General features: G+C 24.2%; 2 protein-coding genes across 2 annotated transcripts in view; both read right to left on the bottom strand.

Moving 5' to 3' along the window:
- LOC114127072 (complexin) overlaps positions 1–11,713 on the bottom strand; it is a 193,334-nt gene extending 181,621 nt beyond the window's left edge. Inside the window, exon 1 of the mRNA XM_027991190.2 lies at positions 11,575–11,713. The gene's annotated coding sequence lies outside the window, so the exon portion shown is untranslated. The remainder of the gene's footprint in view (positions 1–11,574) is intronic.
- The window catches only part of LOC114127068 (PCI domain-containing protein 2), a 564,778-nt gene that overhangs the window by 352,259 nt on the left and 191,697 nt on the right, over positions 1–20,822 (bottom strand). The window lies entirely within an intron of this gene.

The raw sequence follows: 20,822 nt of genomic DNA, 5'->3' as shown, positions 1-20,822 counted from the left end.
TATATGTTATAAAAACAAAAAGTCAATTCACTCTATAATGTTAAAGCTAACAATACGATTTTCGTTCTGTCAGATTATGTTGCAAATAGTTCAGAGAAAAAACACAAATATACATTAAATCTTAATCAACATTGACAAATAAAAATAAGTATAAGATAACTAAAATATATCTAGATGCATCAGCTCTAATTGCCACAGTTAATTTTTAAAACTATTATGTAATTAAATTATTGCATTTGTTACAAAAATCTTAGAGAAGGAGGTTAGTTATTCGTAACTTAGTTACCAAGTAATTAGTTATTGGGGTGATAAGCTCTTCAAGCTTTTTCCCAAATTCCCCCCAAACCAGATATGGGCACAATCTAAGATACATTTGTATCTTTATTCTTTTATCTTATGAAATTTGTTAATTATATCTGGTATCTTGTATTTATAAATATTTTTTTTTTTGCGTATATCTTCTATCTTTTTTTTTATTTAACTATACTAAATACGAAGAAATATTAATTTTTTTAACGAAAAATAATAAAAATTCCTAATTTTTGTACTAAAAATTTATTATTTTTAAAAATAATATCGCATTATTCTAAAAATAATTTCTCACTTGAAACAAATTCAATTTATAAATAATTTATTGATTTACAATAACGTTAATAATCATTAATAATTGTAATTGTTATGAATATTTAATAATAATATAATTTTTGATATTTTGCTAAATAGTAATAATGTATAACTCTACAATACAACACTTATAACATAAGAAGTCAATATACTTATTAAATATAAGTTATTTATTAAAATGTAAAATGTAAAATGAGTAAAATGTACTCATCGTTTATTTACATAATTATGCAAAAAAAAGGAAAATAAATATTTACGTTATTCTGTAACTGAAGTCCACGAAAACTAAATTTAAAATTATTTAATTAACTAATTTATAGTATTAAACGATTTCAAAGTATTCATAAAAATACCTATCTAGCATATTATAATTTATAAATACAAAAACACGCGATAATAAATAGGAAAAATAATTAAAATTAATCAATCATACTCCTATGCTGAAAAAAATGATTTGTGTTTGGATTTTATTTTACATAATACGGTACTAAAAATACTGATATTCTGTAAGTACAGTATAATTGTAATATTATTCCTATACAAAAATAAAAATTTGACTAACAAATTCGCTATTAAATATTGGAATACAAAAATACAAAAAGGGTTTACACAGTAAAAAAACTATTATTAGGAGAGAAATGTTTTCATTTGAATCTTATAACATTATACTTTATAGGTGATGTAAGCTTCTATCTTAAAGAACTTCACCCATCAGTTTTACCAGAAAATATTGCATTACGATACAGTTTTTTATAACAACAAAAAGTTATTTTGTTTATATTATTGAAATAAATTTAATTTAAACTTCAATCGTATGTACATAGAGAGAAATAGAGTCTGGTATAAATAAAATCAACCCTATTTATTCGTGGGAGTATTGTTATTTTTGTATTTGTATTCTACTATGTATAAAATATATACAAATAATATATTCCTATAATCGTCGAAATACACTTCTATGTTTAAATATAATATATATTATTTATACATAAGTGGGTACATTATACGTCTATAACATTTTATACAACTATTTAAACAAATAAAATAATTTATTTTCAAAACAAAATAAGTTATTTTAGAGTTGGCCAACTATCTTATATAGTACATGAAATTTAACCTAGCCATTTATAGTTTTCCTACACTCCAATATGTAAATGAATTATCTATGGATTAATTAAAGTTATGATTTAATACATACTCATTTTATGCAAAAATATAATAATGACCTACAAAGTACCTTCTCAACAATTTTAAACACGTCATTAAATTAAAAATTTTGAAGAATCAAAAATTTATTATTTAAGAACAAATATATTCCTCTTTATTTTAAAAATCTAAAAATAATCAAACTACTTATTAAATATGTATCTATTTTTGTACAAGAATTAATTTATTTGTAGGTGCCTATTTAACTTTACCACCTAATTTTAATTATTAACACTAATATAATATTATAAGTTATAACAAAATATGCACGATGTGCCAATTAGGCTATAACTATTATTTTACTAAGTACCTACATACGTTATTCAGAAAAATCAAAAAATACACAAAAATTAAGTCAACATTATAAGTAGGTAGGTAATATAGTATAAATAATAATACTAAAAATAAAATCCTAAATGATGACACAACAATCAAAATAATAATAATAATTTGTTTATTAAATTGCAACCCTTAATGTTTAGTTTAAATTTACTACCTATATATTATATAGGTAAAGGTAACTATCGACCAACTACTGAACTACCTATAAAATAATAATTAATAATAATATTAGATAATGCTTCGGTGGTGCCGTTTACAGTTAAATATGAAATGTCCTACTATATAATAATAATATATACATTAGTAGTTTAAATAATATTCTGCAAAAACCAATACAGTATCATCGACCAAAACTCGTTTGATACTACAAAATGTAATTTATAAGTAAACATTAGTTCTGGTTTTATTTACTATTCTAATAAATTCATAATATTAATAATATCCCATCAAAATTATAGTATAACAAAATGATGAGATATGCGTCATAGTTCGTTTATAAAATATGTACTATTTTCGGATTTTCCTCTAATCTAGATACTACTATAGAGTAGGAGTCAATATTAGTATGCTTAATAGTTAATTTAAAATTTAAAGTTTCTATTGATTAAACCTTATTCATTAAATTTTTAATACTTAACCATTTATTTTTTTGTTGAAAAAGTTTAAGTTATAGATTCATTACAATCATATAATATTATTGATTATATAAATAATTACCTATCTAGATTATGAACATAAATACATAATAAACCAATAATGGTATGATAATAATATATCACGATGGACTTTTATTTGATTAAATATTTACAGATCAATCGCAATCGACAATACTAAATATTAATTGACCGATAGAAGATCCCAATTAATAGCTTATTGCCAAGTCTATAACTGTCCAGTAAAAGAGTATACACACTAATTATTATAGACATAATGACTAGTAATATCAAGTAAATTATTTTGCATCTAGATCAATAATTCTGTTCAATTTACTTTGCGATCCGTTGATTATGTTTATGAAATAATCATTTTCTATTAGACGAGAATATCAGCTACGTATAGTTTGAAAAATGAAAATTGAATATAAACGAGACGGGCAAATCACTACCACAGTTAGTAGTTAGTACAGTAACTTATACCACATATTCTCGTTTTTCAGTTTTTCACAGTCAATACATGTAGAAAAATGGAATAAACATTGATGATAGAATATTATATAATATGATATATTATTTATATACCTTATATAATTATAATATATTTATGGTTATAACATTGCAATTTACGGATGAACTATATACCTATCATAAACGATAACCTATTTTTTTTCATACATTTACGTACGTACATGACGACATTCATAAAACCAACGATATGTAATATTATACTACTGTCTACTTGCCTACCTAATCGGTTATTAATGTATAAATATTGTGTATTATTATTTTGTACCTGATATGAAGATCTTGGTAACGGACGACAACCAATTCTCGATGTGACACGATGAAACACTACGCGGAAAACACTCGATACGACAAACGACGCACTATAATAGTCCATAGTTAGGTCTGCAGAAAACGTAAGTACGCGACCGCGACGTGCCGGATACGGATGGTAATGACGGACTAAAATACTGAGTATAGGGAATAGTATTGGTCATAAAATAGATTAATTCTGTAGCAATAGTAATAGGTAACCAAAGACATTGTTGATGTCGCCGACCTTATTTGCCGTCCTAAGAAATATTGTTACACCTGGAAAATCACCATCAAAACCCTTAATTTAAATCCCCGCATAAATACCAACTTTACAATCCTTCATCTAGTTCAAATACCAAAATTAGAATTTTAAAATCTAGGTAATTTATACCAATTACGTATAGAATAAACATAAGTGTTTCATAATATCTCAGCTGTGATACTTTACGAAAATTTGAACTTAAAAAATGTTGTGAATATCACATACTTATATCACCAATGTTAATATTTTACGTATATTAAATAATATTATGTTGGTAACGTGTAATTTCAGGTTTTATAATATTCGTACTAAACATATGCGGTATACCTTAATAACTATACCTATGACAGTATGGGTTTTCCCATTAAGTATTTACTATTTTCTATCATCGCTAAAATCACAAAATACAACAACTAATAATATATTGAGTACCTATTATTTTATCATCATAATTAATATTTTTCTAAAAAGTAGATAAAGTTCGCACAATTCCATAAATAATGACTTTACTAATGAAATAAAATTTACTTTACCTACTATTTATTTGAATGGAAAAATATTAGGATTACATAAAGTAATAACGTGAAACAAAAAAAATGTTGAAACAAATATTATTATAATATAGAAAATATTATAAGGTAAAAATTGTATTTAACATGTAAAACATATAAAATTTAGTTACTACTAATTATTTACCTCATTGAATTTATATTTACTGTTAAATCTAAGGTTTCAAATTGTAACATAAATCAATTTTAAGGACTTTTCATATTTTGAACAATTAAAATGGATATTTGCCAAGCAAGCATGACAACGAATTCTGTTTTTAAAAACGGAAATATTTGAAACTGAGATATCTATTTATGAACTACTTCATCTAATTAGAAAACACAGATTTTGATTTGAAGCCAAACTTACAATTTTAACGGTTATTAATTCTTTTTAAGAACACTAAAACCATTTTAAATTGGTTAACACGTCATTCCGTTTGATTAGATATGGTACATTTGAAATGTTCATTGACTGTGTGATTTTATATCCTACATCATAAACAGTATATATCTAAATATTATATTTTAAGAAGGTTCGTTAACTACTCATAAGTAATACTACGATAAAGTTTCTTAATATATTATAATATGTTATGTATTTATGCTACAGTGTAATAATTACGATTTTGAGGTATAAAAATATTTTAGAAGCCCTATTTAGCTCGTACAAATAGGCATCATGTCAAATTTACCTTTGTTATAGGGTGATTTTGTATCGTAATAATAATAAATTAAATGTATGAACATTTTAACGTTATAATAGCTATAATAATACAAATACTAAACATTAAAACCACCTAAAACCATGTACTTTTCCATGTTTACTGCATCGCACTAGGTATCTAAATAATTTACAAGTAAAATCAAATAAAAATAACTATATAGGCAATAGATAAATATAAAAAAAATTAACGCGTCTTGAATATGTAAAAAAGTTGTACTTAACTTACTTAAGATTACATTGTTTTGAAGAAAAAAATATGTGTACCTAATTGATTATTATTTAAAATAAAAAATGTCTACTATAGGGAGTGGTTTAACTTCTAGACTCTAGTAGAAATTAACTCCCCAAAAAGATGCGTTACGATTGCTTACGTACTACGTTCTACCTAGTACCTACCCAAACTCAGTGCAACGTTGCCGTTGTTTACAATTGTGGACATTTGTAAAATTACTTATTTTAGGAAATAATTGCTTATCTAAGATAAAGTTTATTAAATGTTACTGTGGCTCATGATTTAAGATATTATATTATCTTAAATGTGTTTTGTGACTATTATTCCCAGTGACAAACTTTTCGAAACTAGTTATCGATACCAAAGTTTTGATTTATTATTTATACTTTTATTGTATTATATATATATTTAATTGAAATTTGACTCTACTATTGGTTTTATTTAAATAAGTATAATAGTTATTAAAATTATATTATTATTATTACCTATTATTATTTTTATAACACAAACTTGATTGAATAATACACAACTAATAGAAACACTCATTTTTTTACCTAACGTCTAAATAATTAATTTATTATAGGTATTTATTTGAAAATATTACCTTGTTAGTTGTTAATAATACTAAATATTAAGTAGTATATTTTGGCAACGTTGCACTCATTTTCGTACGTATTCATAATATTTTTCAGGTAAAGAAATCGTACGCAATCGTGCTACTATTTTTTTTAAAGGTACAAACGTACGTAATCCGTATATCACCACCCTAAATATTATTCAACATCAATTTTTTCACTCCCATTTTTTTTGCGCCCATAATCGTAAATTAATTTAGTACGTAATAAATTATTATAGATGGATAAATGGAATGCTGATTTTTTTAATTACATGGTTAGTACTTCCGGGTTAAAGTAATTACTATTTAATCTCTAATTTCCATGCAATGCTCATCCAGGTTATCGTGGTTACCGTCATGATATCACTACATTATCAGAATACGTGTATTATATTATAGTATGCCACAATTATTATCTTAAATTGTGTTCAATACTATTCTATGTTATCGTAAGCATGCTCATGTGGTGACGGATGAGGCAGGGGTCAGGGAGGTTGTTATTATAATACAGTTAAATTTTAACTTTGACTTTAAAAAATAATATTGGTTTAGTTTAGGTTTATTTTACATGTCAAAAATGATTTCCTCTATAGAATTTATACTTGTTTTACGGGTAAAAAAATTGTGCTGATGTAATTTACATGTAAAAAAAAAGAAAAACCAGTAGAATATAGGTACAAATGGTACAATTGCTTATAATACATACCAAAATAAATACTTAATATTACAGTTCACGTTAAATACTGATGCGACGTTCGTTCATATACATTATAATGCTCCTACAAGTAAAGAAAAATGATTTTTCTGCCCCGTTCCACAGCATATCAAATTTTGTTAATCCGACCGAGAAAACGAACCAATGGCAGTTAATATTTATTGAAACTGAACTGAAAATAATATAATAATGTTATTTATGACAGGCTCGCCACAGGCTTGAAAAAAAACAATATAAATGATTTGTAATACCGTGACACTTTAAACGTCATGCGCACGAGTTGATCGCACTATAGACAATTAAAATTTAAAATTTAATTCTGTTAAAAACAATAATTTGTCTAATGGCATATCTTTAAGTCTTGACTCAAACTGCATGTACATTATGTATACAGCCACAAGTCACTGAATTATAAGGCAGTTAGAAATTCAATTTACCACCTTGATGCGAAATCTTTGAATATGTCTCTGAGTATTTGGTTAGCTATATTATAAAAATCGATGGAGCCAGGAATCTCTCATGGGGAGTGAGAGAGATGCACCAAATAAAAAAAATCAAATTCATACATTTAAATAAATACATTTTACATGAATAAGTAAATAAACTAAATCAAATTAAGTATTAGGTATGTATTGTTAATTATTTTGATCCGGCTTGTAAATGCATTCTCCGAGCAGTATTTGTAATCTTATGTCATTTCTTCTACTGTTACATTTTTTCCCTTATTTATATTTATTAAGGCCAAGCCATTCAGCAATTTTTGTGAAATTGTTTATTAATATATTATAATATAGTATAATACGAGTAGGTAACACTTAACTTAATCAAGTATTTTATATGAGCTTGGTAAATTCAGAACATTGTGAAACTAAATACCATGTATTATATAAATAAATAAATATATATATATATAAAGATATATAAAACAAAGCTTAACCGATAGTAGAGTGACTAAATTTGTATTGATTAGGATAAAAAATTCATTCAATATTATTATTTATAATATTTCGTAAAATATTACATCAAAAAAATAAATATATCAGAGGCACGGGTAATTTTATAAATACACCATGGAGAACCCTTAAAAACAAACAAAAAATTGCTACCTATACCTAATTTAGTGGAACTCAATTTGTTTATACCTTCTTTGCGGCATCACGCAACTAAGTTGCCCCAGTAGGTACACTATTATACACACTAATAGAATAATACATAATATAGTGTATTGGGCATTGTTAGTTATTGCGTGGTTTCTTATTCTTATGGTAACGCGATAGAGGTTATTGCGGTTACTATAAATGTATTCTTTTTAAACGTATTTTCATCTAGGTTTTAACATAAATATTTTTTTATTCACATATGTAAACTGGGTGTTTTTTTATACAAACTCATTAATTTCTTATACTTTAACTGTGCAACCCTACATTTGTTGTTAACTTTGCTTGTAAATGATGTAAGCAGTAAGCTCACTAAAAATCGATATGGATGGCGTATCTATGTAAGGTAACTATTTAACTGAGGTTTGACTTGGGGTTTATTTAATTTATCTATAGACAGTAAACACATTATAATATTATCATCTAAATACAATGAATTCTAAATAACAGTATAAGTGTATAACACCAACAACACACTCATAAATAACTCTCCTATATGTACCTACTCACGGACGACGACGCGTAAACGATTATGTCGATAATCTAACGGTACGATTAATGTGGAAAAATGACTGACGGACCGTTAATAGAAATTACCGTGGATACTCACTGATGAGTATACTGTATGGTGTGGACAATTTAAACCACAGTTACCATATTATTTATGTTACTTGAGAACAAGTAACCGCGATATTTTTCTATTGGTCAATCTCAAAGGGAATGTAATGAACGCTCGACCATTTTTTCTACGTCAAAAATGCAATCCGATTCCAGATATAGGTATTATTATAATATTAATAATAATAGGATTCTTTTATAATTGTCCATCGGAAAATGTTATCAAATATGTTATAATTATTGAATATAAATTATAACACTAACATTGACTACTGTGGCAATACGAAGTCAAATTAAATATAATATTAAAATAATAAGTATCATAATATACTCAATCAAAATTAATAATAGAATAAACCAAGTTCAAAAGTCTTATTTCCTCATGTAATTAACATTAAAATATTACAATATTTCAATGAAATAAATCAATAGATTGTATAAGAGCAATTAAATATTATTAAATATTAAATAATGATTTTTACGACATTCTATTCTATTATTTTTAGATTTTTAAGTTTGTAAAATAAAAGGTTTCATATTTCATAACATAAATGTAGTAATTTAACTGTTTTGTTTACGTTATTACTTATTGTTCTATAGCTTGTATTATATATTATTATAAAAAATACAATGTATATTTCTTTAAGAAATCATTATTTCATATAAAATAAAAAACCATATACTCTAGGAGCATTAAGGATAATATGTATTTGATTGTTCTTACATGTCATTTATCAATTAACTAATACTTTGTACTTTTATAATACGGAGCTAACTATCGAATCATAAGAACCAATTTCGTACAATAAATCTTTAAACGAAAAATTTCAAATACAATAAATAAACAAGTAAAATATTAAATACCTAATATAAGTTTATTTTAGTTTTTTTTCTTAGTTTAATTATTCAATTCACTGTGAAAATATTTGACATAGTAATAGAAACTTCTAAAGTTGTATATTTTCTATGAGATATAATAATATATAATACATATTAGATATGTAGATTGTAGGTATTATAAAACAAATCATTGTTATAAAAATCATTTGAGGATTGTATTTTCAGTTAAATTGATCAATAATTAAACTGCATGATTAAATATAATGATAAATCCTACAATAAAGTTATTTTCATAATAATATTATATACCAAATATAATTGTTATTACTTAAAATAATTGGTTAATCATTTAAAATATGTTTTAAATTTGTACATCCAAAAATAATATATTGTTTAATATAACCTCAATACAAACCAAAGATTATATAACTTGTTCAAGTCCTTTTTTAAATTTAGTGAATAATTCTATTGTCAAGAATTTTCCTATATATTTTTTAAAAACCTTATAAGAATACTATTCAATGTTCTCATAAAATTAATATGAGTTACATTCAAAATTGTAAACACTGATATTATCAATGAAGTAGGATGTAGTGTGTGCCCCATGAGAATTTACTAATTTAAAGTGGTAGGACAATGGAAACTCCATTATCCCACTATTCTAAATTAGTAAATTCTCACGGGACCATCTGTACGTCACTAAAGAATAAATAATACAAACAACGTTAAAGAGCATCCTGTGTTGGACATTAATTTATTGTTTGTATTCGATTTTTTTTAGTAGGTATTTACTTTTAATAACCAACAAGTAAAAACAATTTATCTATAGGTACGTCGATAACTAAGTTATATTTCATAAAAATTAAAAATTAAAACAATTGACAAAATATTATAAATGTTTTATTGTTCCTGACTAAATAAATGTACACATTAATCACTAGGTAAACGAGTTGTTGACAGTTAGAAGGAAATAAAATAGATTTAAAACCTAGTATTTGAGATATTAATTCTATATTCTATAAAAAGATAAACTATAATATTATTAGTAACATTATATTATATTAAAAACAACTTAAATATTTTAACCAAAAAATACATTTAAAACGTACTATAATAATAACATTATATTATTTATCATAACAACAAAAATTCAAAGATAACACTTGAAAACCAGAAAATAATCATATTTTTAGTATTACAATGGAAATATTAAATTGTGATATAAATAATTATTGACAAAATATTTTAACAATGATACAGAAAACCCGTAAAGTAATTTTTAACAAATAAGCATATTAATGGATTTTATCAGGTAATAGTAATAATAATTTGTTTTGCTTTTCGAATAATAATAAATTAAATTAATAAGTCATATGATCCAATTACTAACAATTTTGGTCATAACTATTGTATATTTCTTTGTACCTACTTATTTACAAACTATAAACAAAAAATGGGACTATTTTATAACATTTTGATTTGTATTACTATTTATTAAGGAAATAATTTAATTTAAAATAGATCAATAAATGGCCACTATGTTAGCAGCTTATCATAAAAATACAAATGTATATATTTATGTATATTATATATTATCAAAATATTATTTTACTTCAGATTTTTAAAATTAAATTTAAAAAGTAAAACGCACAAACCATTTACTAATTTGATTTTAAATACTACAAACCCTTATACACATTGGTACATTGGTAAATATAAGGGGAAATGTGTTTTTAATTTTAGTAATGTTTTTATGTATTTCATGGCTGCAAAATAATTAAACTGAAAAATATTTCAAATTTAATCGTGATTTTCTTTATATATTAAACCTGGTACATGGGTACTTACTACAATAGTACGACTATCCTTATAATTTCGTGAACCGCGTTCAGATATTATATTATCATCATCACACTTAATACATATTTAATATTTTAAATTATAATATGCATAGTTAAGGACTTCAGGTGGATAAACGATAATGCGTGACTATTGCTTGAGCAAATTGTTATTGTTCTACGCAATACTTTTACAACAACGACATACTTAAATTCGAACACGCACCTTAAAAATAATAGCACGACAGAGATCATAATTATATTCCCACATTTATCTAATCCTGATTTCTGATAACATTTTAATACTTGTCGAAGTTTAACTGTTGTAATGTTATATAAGTATTAAGTAGTATATAAGAATAACTTTTACATACCTGATTTTTTTTCTGATGTAATGTCGTTTGAAAATCGCAGTAAAAACGTAAAACAAATTGGAAGTCTAAAAAAATGAAACTACTGCAAATACTACAATGAAACACTGCGACTTATTTCTGCAACCAATTTAATAACAACTATTATACAACTTACATCATCGTTCTCCTACTAAAATACGCGTCTCAAGTATGTCCGAGAGTATATATTATTTTTCTGCTATGCGAAGGTCAATCAGTTGTCGGACCGTATTGTATGGTAACACTCCTCAATTGAATCTTAAATACATGCATGGTTACTCTGATACAACAGTTTTGAATTATTTTGAATCATACAAATTTGTATTAGGTACTATTAAACACAATTTATATATTTTTCAAATTGTTAATTGCTTATTATCTTTTTTTTATTGTATTAAAACTGCAATTCGACCAGTTTATATTTTATAACTTTTATAATCAAGGTTTTATGCATAGTTTTTAAATAATTTAGTATATAATATTTATTACATATAATTTATTTTAAAAATAAAAAAATATTATTTATTTTTGAATACATAAGTATAGTAGAATTACTTATACCTAATTTAAAATAATTAAATTAAATAATCATATGTAATAAGAGGATGTAATGCCCACATGGTCAAATGTATTATTTCCATTAATTTTAAAAGTAAGAATATTATCTGTTTGTAAGAACTTGTCGTCAATTTTTTACGGTGTTTTAATTTTTTATCAAGTTATATGATCATTTTTGTTTTATTATAATTTAGGTACATACTAATTTACAAAACTACTTTAAAAGTTCAAATATATTATGATATTGTACAACTTTTAATTGATATCTATTATTATTATTATTATTAGTCAATGTCTTAATTAACCGTACCTAATAAATTGCATTAATATAGATATTTCAAAACTAATTTATCACAGTATCATAATTGACAGTCTTCTTCATCAAGCTGTATCATTGGCTTAATCACTCAGACCTAACGTGTATTATAAAAATATTTACTAAATATTATTATATATTTAATAGTACTTAAAATGTATTTATTTGCATGTAATTTATAAACAAGAAAAAAATGCAAATAATGTATATACTTACAATAATATAAAAATTTCCAGGTAACTTTCTGCATTAAATTATTTAACTTATTACACTTCAAAAATGAAAATTAAATAACACAATTTTAAATTATACGAAAAAATTTAAAACAACTAAAATATCTTATACTTAGAAGTATAGTAGGTAGGTACTAGATATACTTTAAATTAAAATATCTAACCATTCATTGTATGTTGCAGGTTATAATTACTAATTAGTATACCACTATTTTTTTATATTCATCTCATCCATACCTATTACAAAACAATAGAGACAGTAGTTAATTTTTAAAATAAAATCATTGTTTAAGTCAATATTAAGTATTATTTTATTTATTTTACTTTAATATTATTTAATACTTAAGTTTAGACATACTATTATAAAATCAATAGTAATATTATAGTTACATTAAATAAATCATACATTCAAATTGCAAACTAACAAACTTATTTATATTATTGTAGCAGTAGCACATTTATTTATTTAAATAACTTTATAAGTACCTACTTGATATTTATTTATTTAAAAGACAGTTTATAAAATTTAAGCACACACATATTATTAATTGAAATTTCAACTTTCTATAACTGCGACATTTTTGATTCACTCTACGTCTTTCAAAAAATGTCATAATAAAATCAAGAACTTTATAGGTATCACTTAGAATCTAAAATGTATACAACTTAAAAGTGAATAATTTAAAAGAAATTCTGTTGAACACAAATTAAATAATATACACTTATATTTTCTGTATGTATAGGACATAAGGTATGCGATAAAGTACATGTTACTAGCATTAATTATAGGTATTATCTACTTCAAAAATAAAATAGTTTTTTTATACTTATTTTAATTGGAAGTGACTCAATGTCCATCGAAAAACGCATTTTATAAAGCCCCTAATTGTAATTGTTCAAATAAAACCAATTGGTAAAATAAATAATTATTCAAAATGGCTTTTAAATTAGTACAATCAGTACAATCAAAGCTATTTATTGAGAAATGTTCCAAATAAGATAATTATTATTTATTTAAATATTAACTTGTTACATTTGAATGTATGATTAATGATTAAATATAACTAAATAGGTATACCTGAAAAAATTTACGTGGACAATAGGTATATAATTTTTTATTTTATTTCAATATATCTACATAAATATGTGGAACCATTAAAATATAAAATCTATTTTTAATTTCTAATAATCCATATAAAATAATAAAATAATCTATATTCTATAATCTATAATATTAATTGATAGAAAATGTATTATTAATTTATAATCTATTAAATACATAAATTGTATTTCTAATTAACATAATTTAATAATGCTATTTCCTTTTCGGCTTTTCGCTATTGGAATTTGGCATTAATTTTTAAATGTATAACGACTAACGAGTAACAATAAATTAGTTATTTGTTTGTTTAATTTTGACTCTCTAAAAAATAATATCACACACCATGTTAAACTACGCGTTTATTACAAAATAATTAAATTCTATACATTTTGACATACATTATTTATATAAAATATGTTTAATTAGCAATGAAAAAATATTAAGTAAATGTTATTTTTTATCTTCAATATTCTGATACTGCAGATAAATTATTAAAATATATACCAACATATACGTAATATAAATATATATATATATTTGTAGTATATGCAAGGTATAGTATATACCTATTGATATCCAATGTCCAGTTCCCCAGGTTCAAAGTAATCTCTACTTTCCCCCTATGGCTTTTAACCTTTCAACCTTTTCATGGGATATTTGATTGGGTGACATCAAAGTAAAGGTACTTAAGTAATATCACTGATGTAAATTAACAAACAATATTTAAAATTAATTTAAATGATAACTCGAAACATTTAAAAATAAGGTAATAATATAAAATATAATAAATAGGATAAAAAAATATTCTTAACGTATAGATAATACGACTACATAGTAATATATATATATATATTTATTTATATTTTGTCCTGTACATTATATAATATTATAACTATAGAATATATGGCACTCATGTCGTACGCGATCTACCAAACTTGTTTTCAAGTAGTGCGCGATCTACCAAAAATAGTTTTTAATTTCCGTATTATTTTTATCCAGTTCATTAATATCCTTTGCTCTAACGGGTTTGACGATGGTCGGAAAACTACAATTTTATACCTAATCCTAATGTAGGGTTTAGAATACGGCTGTAGTCCACTGGGTAGGTAAACTTTAAAACATGCGTATACCAGGGGGATGCTAAAGGTTTTCAAAATAACGAATGACTCCTCGCATGTATACCCGCGTGAGATAAGAAATAATTCTAACCCAACTCTGGTCCTTTTTAATTTGGATACATATAGCATTATAGGAACGTACACTCATCAGATGACTATGACTATAGGGATTCAGCGACCGAAACCTTTTCGAATAATAATACATATTACATATACGCACACTAATGCGCACTAAACACACAGTGGCGTTTAATTGATGAGGGCATTTCGGAACTGTATGCATTATACACGTCGTTCCCGAGTCGAAAAGAAATGGCATTATAAATGGAAAATTCATAGCCGCGCGCGCTCGCGCCATCGTCCGCCCCCGACCTAAACCTCTCCACGGCTATATTGTGGTGTATATATGTATGCGTTTGCGTATACGCGTATATGCGTATATTATATAGAATATATATATTATACACTACACAGCCATTGCACTGGCATGCGAGATCGTGTTGAATTATTCAACGCTCCCTAGCCCATTGCGTTAGAATGATCTGCTCTCCACTTGCACTTCTACCAGTCACCATTGACTAAGCATAATACACCTATGTCGTATGCTACTACTAATATGTAGTACAATTACCACGGATTAAATAAAGTATTATTTAATTTGTGCTGTACTACTATTTTAGTAGATACCTGAGTACCTATACTTAACCATCGGCTCATTCGAGTCTATGTTGCTTTCCGTCGTGTATTAGCATTAAACGTACAAATCTATCTGTTAAGTTTTTTTATGTATTTCAGATACTTATTTTATGACTTTGTAAAAAACTGAATATGCTAAAATAAAAATTAAGTATACATTAATGTAAAATTCCGTTGGGATGTGTGTTTCCAGTCGATTTACAAAATATTCTATCGTCGTTTTATAAAAATAAACGTATACTTATCTGCCAAAAACTTAGTTAAACAAATTTCAGTTCTAACGATCTTTCATAGACTGGATTTTTTTTAAACATAATTCTTTATTCAACAATCTACTTGTATTGCAATATGAACAATAAGCCTAAGCATTAATATTGATACAATAAATAATAATATTATATACAAACATGAATTATGGATTGAAGAGACCTCTCAGTGGAGATACTTTGTCAAGATATTATATAGATAGATTTTAATTATTTTTTTAAATTAATTTAAATTTGTATATACTGATTGAATAATATATTTACGCACTTATCCATCCGGTTTTCTTAACATTTTTGAATACATTTCAAAAGTACTTACGTACCTACGTCAGACAGACAACCATAGTAGGATCGGCAGTGATATAGTAACTTTATTTATAGTAAGTTTCATATTATTAATTACACCACTACTGCTCCGTTGTACATAAGTCACAAAGCGACAAGACTTTTTATACAGTAATATATAAAGTATATTATTATAACAAATAATAATATTATAATATTATCTATTAAAATGACGCAAACCTGAAACCATCCATGCCGGACCACGGCGCGTCGGTTAACTGAATTAAAAACAAAACTCCTAGAGTCTTTAAACCGTGTATATTGTATAACCTTCGCCTTTATTCGAATCTATGTACTCATTGTTCTCGCATTAAGTGGTTATTACTTAATACTTAATATTATCATAACCGTTTATAGTCGTTGAACTGTGCTGGACACCGAGTAAATAAATTTCAACACCACCCCATTTCTAGTTGTAGGGACTAATGTATACCAGTATACCACTCGTACCGTAAATTTTAAATGGGTTTTTACTGTTTTTAGTACTGCCTCCTACTCTATATACTATAGTCAAGTTGTAATTTATGTAGTTTGAGTGAACTTAAAACTATTCTTGGCGATTTTATATTCTTAAGACAGCGTAAACACAATAGTATAAAATATTTTACTTGTATAACACTATATATATATATATATATATTACAAATTATATGGTCCACATCGTAATATATGTATACATTAATACATTAATAATTATAAGTATGTGACCTGCTCTATGTACGAACAATGTATTGCTTACTAATACGATTTTATGAATTATGACTTTCGGATGATTATGTCAATGATTATTACGAGAACGTGATTTCCGTAATTTGTGGTATCCGCCAATCGTAAACAAAATATACCTACGTATAATTCTCTAAATGTATCTACATTGTGTTTAATCGAATAGAATTAAACAATATTTCAAAAATAATGAATCGAGTAATAAATAATTATTGGAACATCTACATCATCAAAATGATTGATAAAAAAAATAGTTAAATATATATTGGACATCCTATATTATCCAGATTAAATATTAGTTTTGATTTTTTGAATGGTACTAAAGAAACTTATAAGATTTTTCAGTTATAAAAATATGATAAATCCATATTACCTACAATATATACCTAAGTAAAAATATATATTTTTCATATGCACATATTTTTTATTACTTCTATTTGAAATACGAGTATATTTGTAAATCATACAGTAAACTTGTAATTACATATATTTAGGTAAAACGTTTTTATTTTTCTGTAATTGATTACTTGAAACAATAATTTATGATATTTCTCTAGTTTTCGAAACCTTTTAAGTTATAAAAATAATATCGATAATAATATTGAAGCTAAATTATTTTGTCATATCATTTTTACTTATTTTTTTTTTTTTTTAGTAGTTTAAATAACTTTAAATTTATCACAAAAAGAGGGTTTTATCTTAGATAAATTATTTTATGCTTATGGCAAACCAACGTGTATTACAACATTAACTTCGGGTCTTCGTAGACTTACTTCTTTAGTCACTATTCATGCATTAAATACACAACGAATAGTCTTTATTCAAAATACATATTACATATGTATGTAATATATTTATATATTACATAAATAATACAACATAATCAAATTTAATTAAATCCAAGTAAAATCTGTTTAATAATTATGTATGAACACTGAATGCTAAAATATGTTAACCCTCATAATAAAATATATATACGAGTATATATAATTAAAGAAATAAGTTAACAATCTTTTTATATTATTATTATTATTACAAATTATTCAAATCATTGTCTAATAATATGAACAAAGTGACAAAGTTAGAACATCATCAGTCATTGCCAAAACAATACGTACTTATTATGTCATTATTTCCATCACACAAAATAAAATCTTAACTATAATCATTGTTCTTTCTTATCCATCACTATAACCTAACCTAAAAATTTAAAGAATGAATAATTAATATTATTACAAAAACATTTTGGCATCAATTTTATTTTTCATTTAAGTTTTTTATAGGTAGTATACAGTATACTTTACCTCGAGTTTATAACAAACCAAAAGGATCAAACAAATCATGTAGCTTATTACACACATTCTTAAAAAATACTTAATATTTCTTATTATTTCTAAATAATCAATACATATTATAACACAAAAAAAATGCCATTGTAAAACTGTATGTATAATATGTTTAAACGTTGTACTTATATTATTCTGTTTACATTTTTTTTTTTTTATTAACTTTGATTATGTTTTTTGTTAATACCACGACACTGATGATTCACTTTAAATATAATGAATTTGATAAAACTATCTTATGTTTTTTAACCAATTTAGTATATCTATGTCAAATAAAATTACTTTTTTTATGCTTAATACTTTATAGGTACTTCAATAATCTATGAAGTCCAAATAGTAAATGGAAATGGCAAATTGAAAATATTTCATGGATAGAATCACACTAGGTAAAAAAAAGTTTTTTTCCTTTCTCATAATTTAAATATATGATGTTACTACATTAAGTATTGCTATAAATTTATGTAATTAATAGTTATTTAAATCCAATAATATTAATTTTGAAATAATTTTTAAACGGATGTAAATAAATTAGTTAAGCTTTGTATACTTAAATATTACGCATCATATATTATGTTAAATATATTTATTTAATATATATATATATATATAAGTCAAATATTAGGCATTCAGATTTACAATATCATTCTAAATATATTTTATCATTTATAAATTATCCATGATATTACAACAAATAAATAAAAACCAGTAAACAATATTGATAATAAATTGTACTACCCTAATTATTGATAATAATTCATTACCCATAACCAATTACGTAATAACATCGATAGTATTAAACAGAAATTTATATATAACTTAATAATTTCCAAAATTATACAATAATGGCCCAGTTTCTAAAAACTGTGAATGGCATTTCAAGAAAATTAATCTTAAAAAAACAACAGTCAGTGATTAATAATAATTGATAACTTAAGATATTAAAGAGAGAATGGACTTTAAAAAAAAAAAATAATAATAATAATAAATTACTAAACACTTATATTACATTTATATTTTTTTAATAAGCATATGTGATAAAAATAGGTAATGGGTATATATTTTTTTTGTTCATAAAACATTTGATTTGAAGAAACTACATAATAATTTTACGTTAATAATATTATATCTTAGATTAATTTAATTATTTTTTTTATATCTAAGATTTAAAATTTTTATACAAGATTCTTTGTTTTCAATCTATACGAGTCATATGAAAAAAAAAATTCTACTATAAAGCCAAATTATTTTATTATGAGCATTTCAACATCAAATGCTTAAAACATTTGATTTTCACTCATACTAATTACCAAGTACTCTTTAGTATATAAAATTTAGTATTTTATTGTTTTATGTTAATAATAAATATACCAGAGTGATAAGAATGTATTCAATATTTACAATGTAAGTTAAATCTGACTTAATTATTTAAGAACTGTTTCAACATAACTTCAACAGTTTAACGTTGTTTCCTAACTAGAACAGATATGCAAAATAATATACTTTCAATCATAATAAATAATTAATCATTGTACAATATGATAAAATAATATAAATAATTAATACGAACAAGCAAGTTTATAATTGCTTGTTATATTGTTCTTTATTTATTCAAATCATCCAATTATAAAACGTATTTATATAAATTTCTCAATATTTTGTTGTGAAATAGAAAATTATCATCTGGTAAAAAAGAAAATGTGTGGAATGAAAACAAAACTAGTTTTTTTATATTATCAATACATTTTTCATTACATTTGGATATTTTGAAAAGTTATAACTTTCTTACTGCTACAGTTACCTGAATTGGTAATTTAAGATATTTATCAAGACTTGGGACATATGGTTTACACTGTTTACAGAATACTATACCTAACATCTATATTCTATATTACCTACTTAATTCCTTGTGACATTTTAATTTGTACTTATGACTATTATCACCTCTTTTAAAAATAAAATTATCTTTAAATATTTTATAATAATATTATATTTAAAATGTTTACAATTAAAATCTTTTATTGTATTGTTTACTAATTTATAAAGAATAATTTTACATATTAAATATATTTTTAATTTTAAAGTCTTATTATAATCATATTTTAGTACACAATACACATATTATTATTAAAAGTGTATTTTAGAAACTTCAAATAATAATGCTACAAATAATTCTATATGGTATATATTATAATCAGTTATAAAGCAATAACGGAAATAGTTTAAATAACAATATTTATAGGTATACATTTTAACAACGATTTCGACACGTAAATTTCTCAGGAGAAAATGTATCTAATGCAATAGTTCTTCCACGATTGATCGTTTGTAAGAAAAATTATTCACCGGTTGACTTTTCGTAATCAAAGAATGATACGCTTTGTATCCGCAAGCGAAGGCAAACTAAGATTATCTCACAGACATCTTTACGCATTAAGATTAGTAAATACATCTATGAATTATCTTTGTTCGTGATCGTCTGTAAGAACCGTGCGATTTCAACGTGATACGTCATGTACAGTCGTAC

This window comes from Aphis gossypii, chromosome 1 (assembly GCF_020184175.1).
Source record: "Aphis gossypii isolate Hap1 chromosome 1, ASM2018417v2, whole genome shotgun sequence".
NCBI classification, from domain to species: domain Eukaryota; kingdom Metazoa; phylum Arthropoda; class Insecta; order Hemiptera; family Aphididae; genus Aphis; species Aphis gossypii.
Note: the sequence above shows the minus strand (reverse complement) of the source record. Positions and strands in the feature narration are given on the sequence as shown.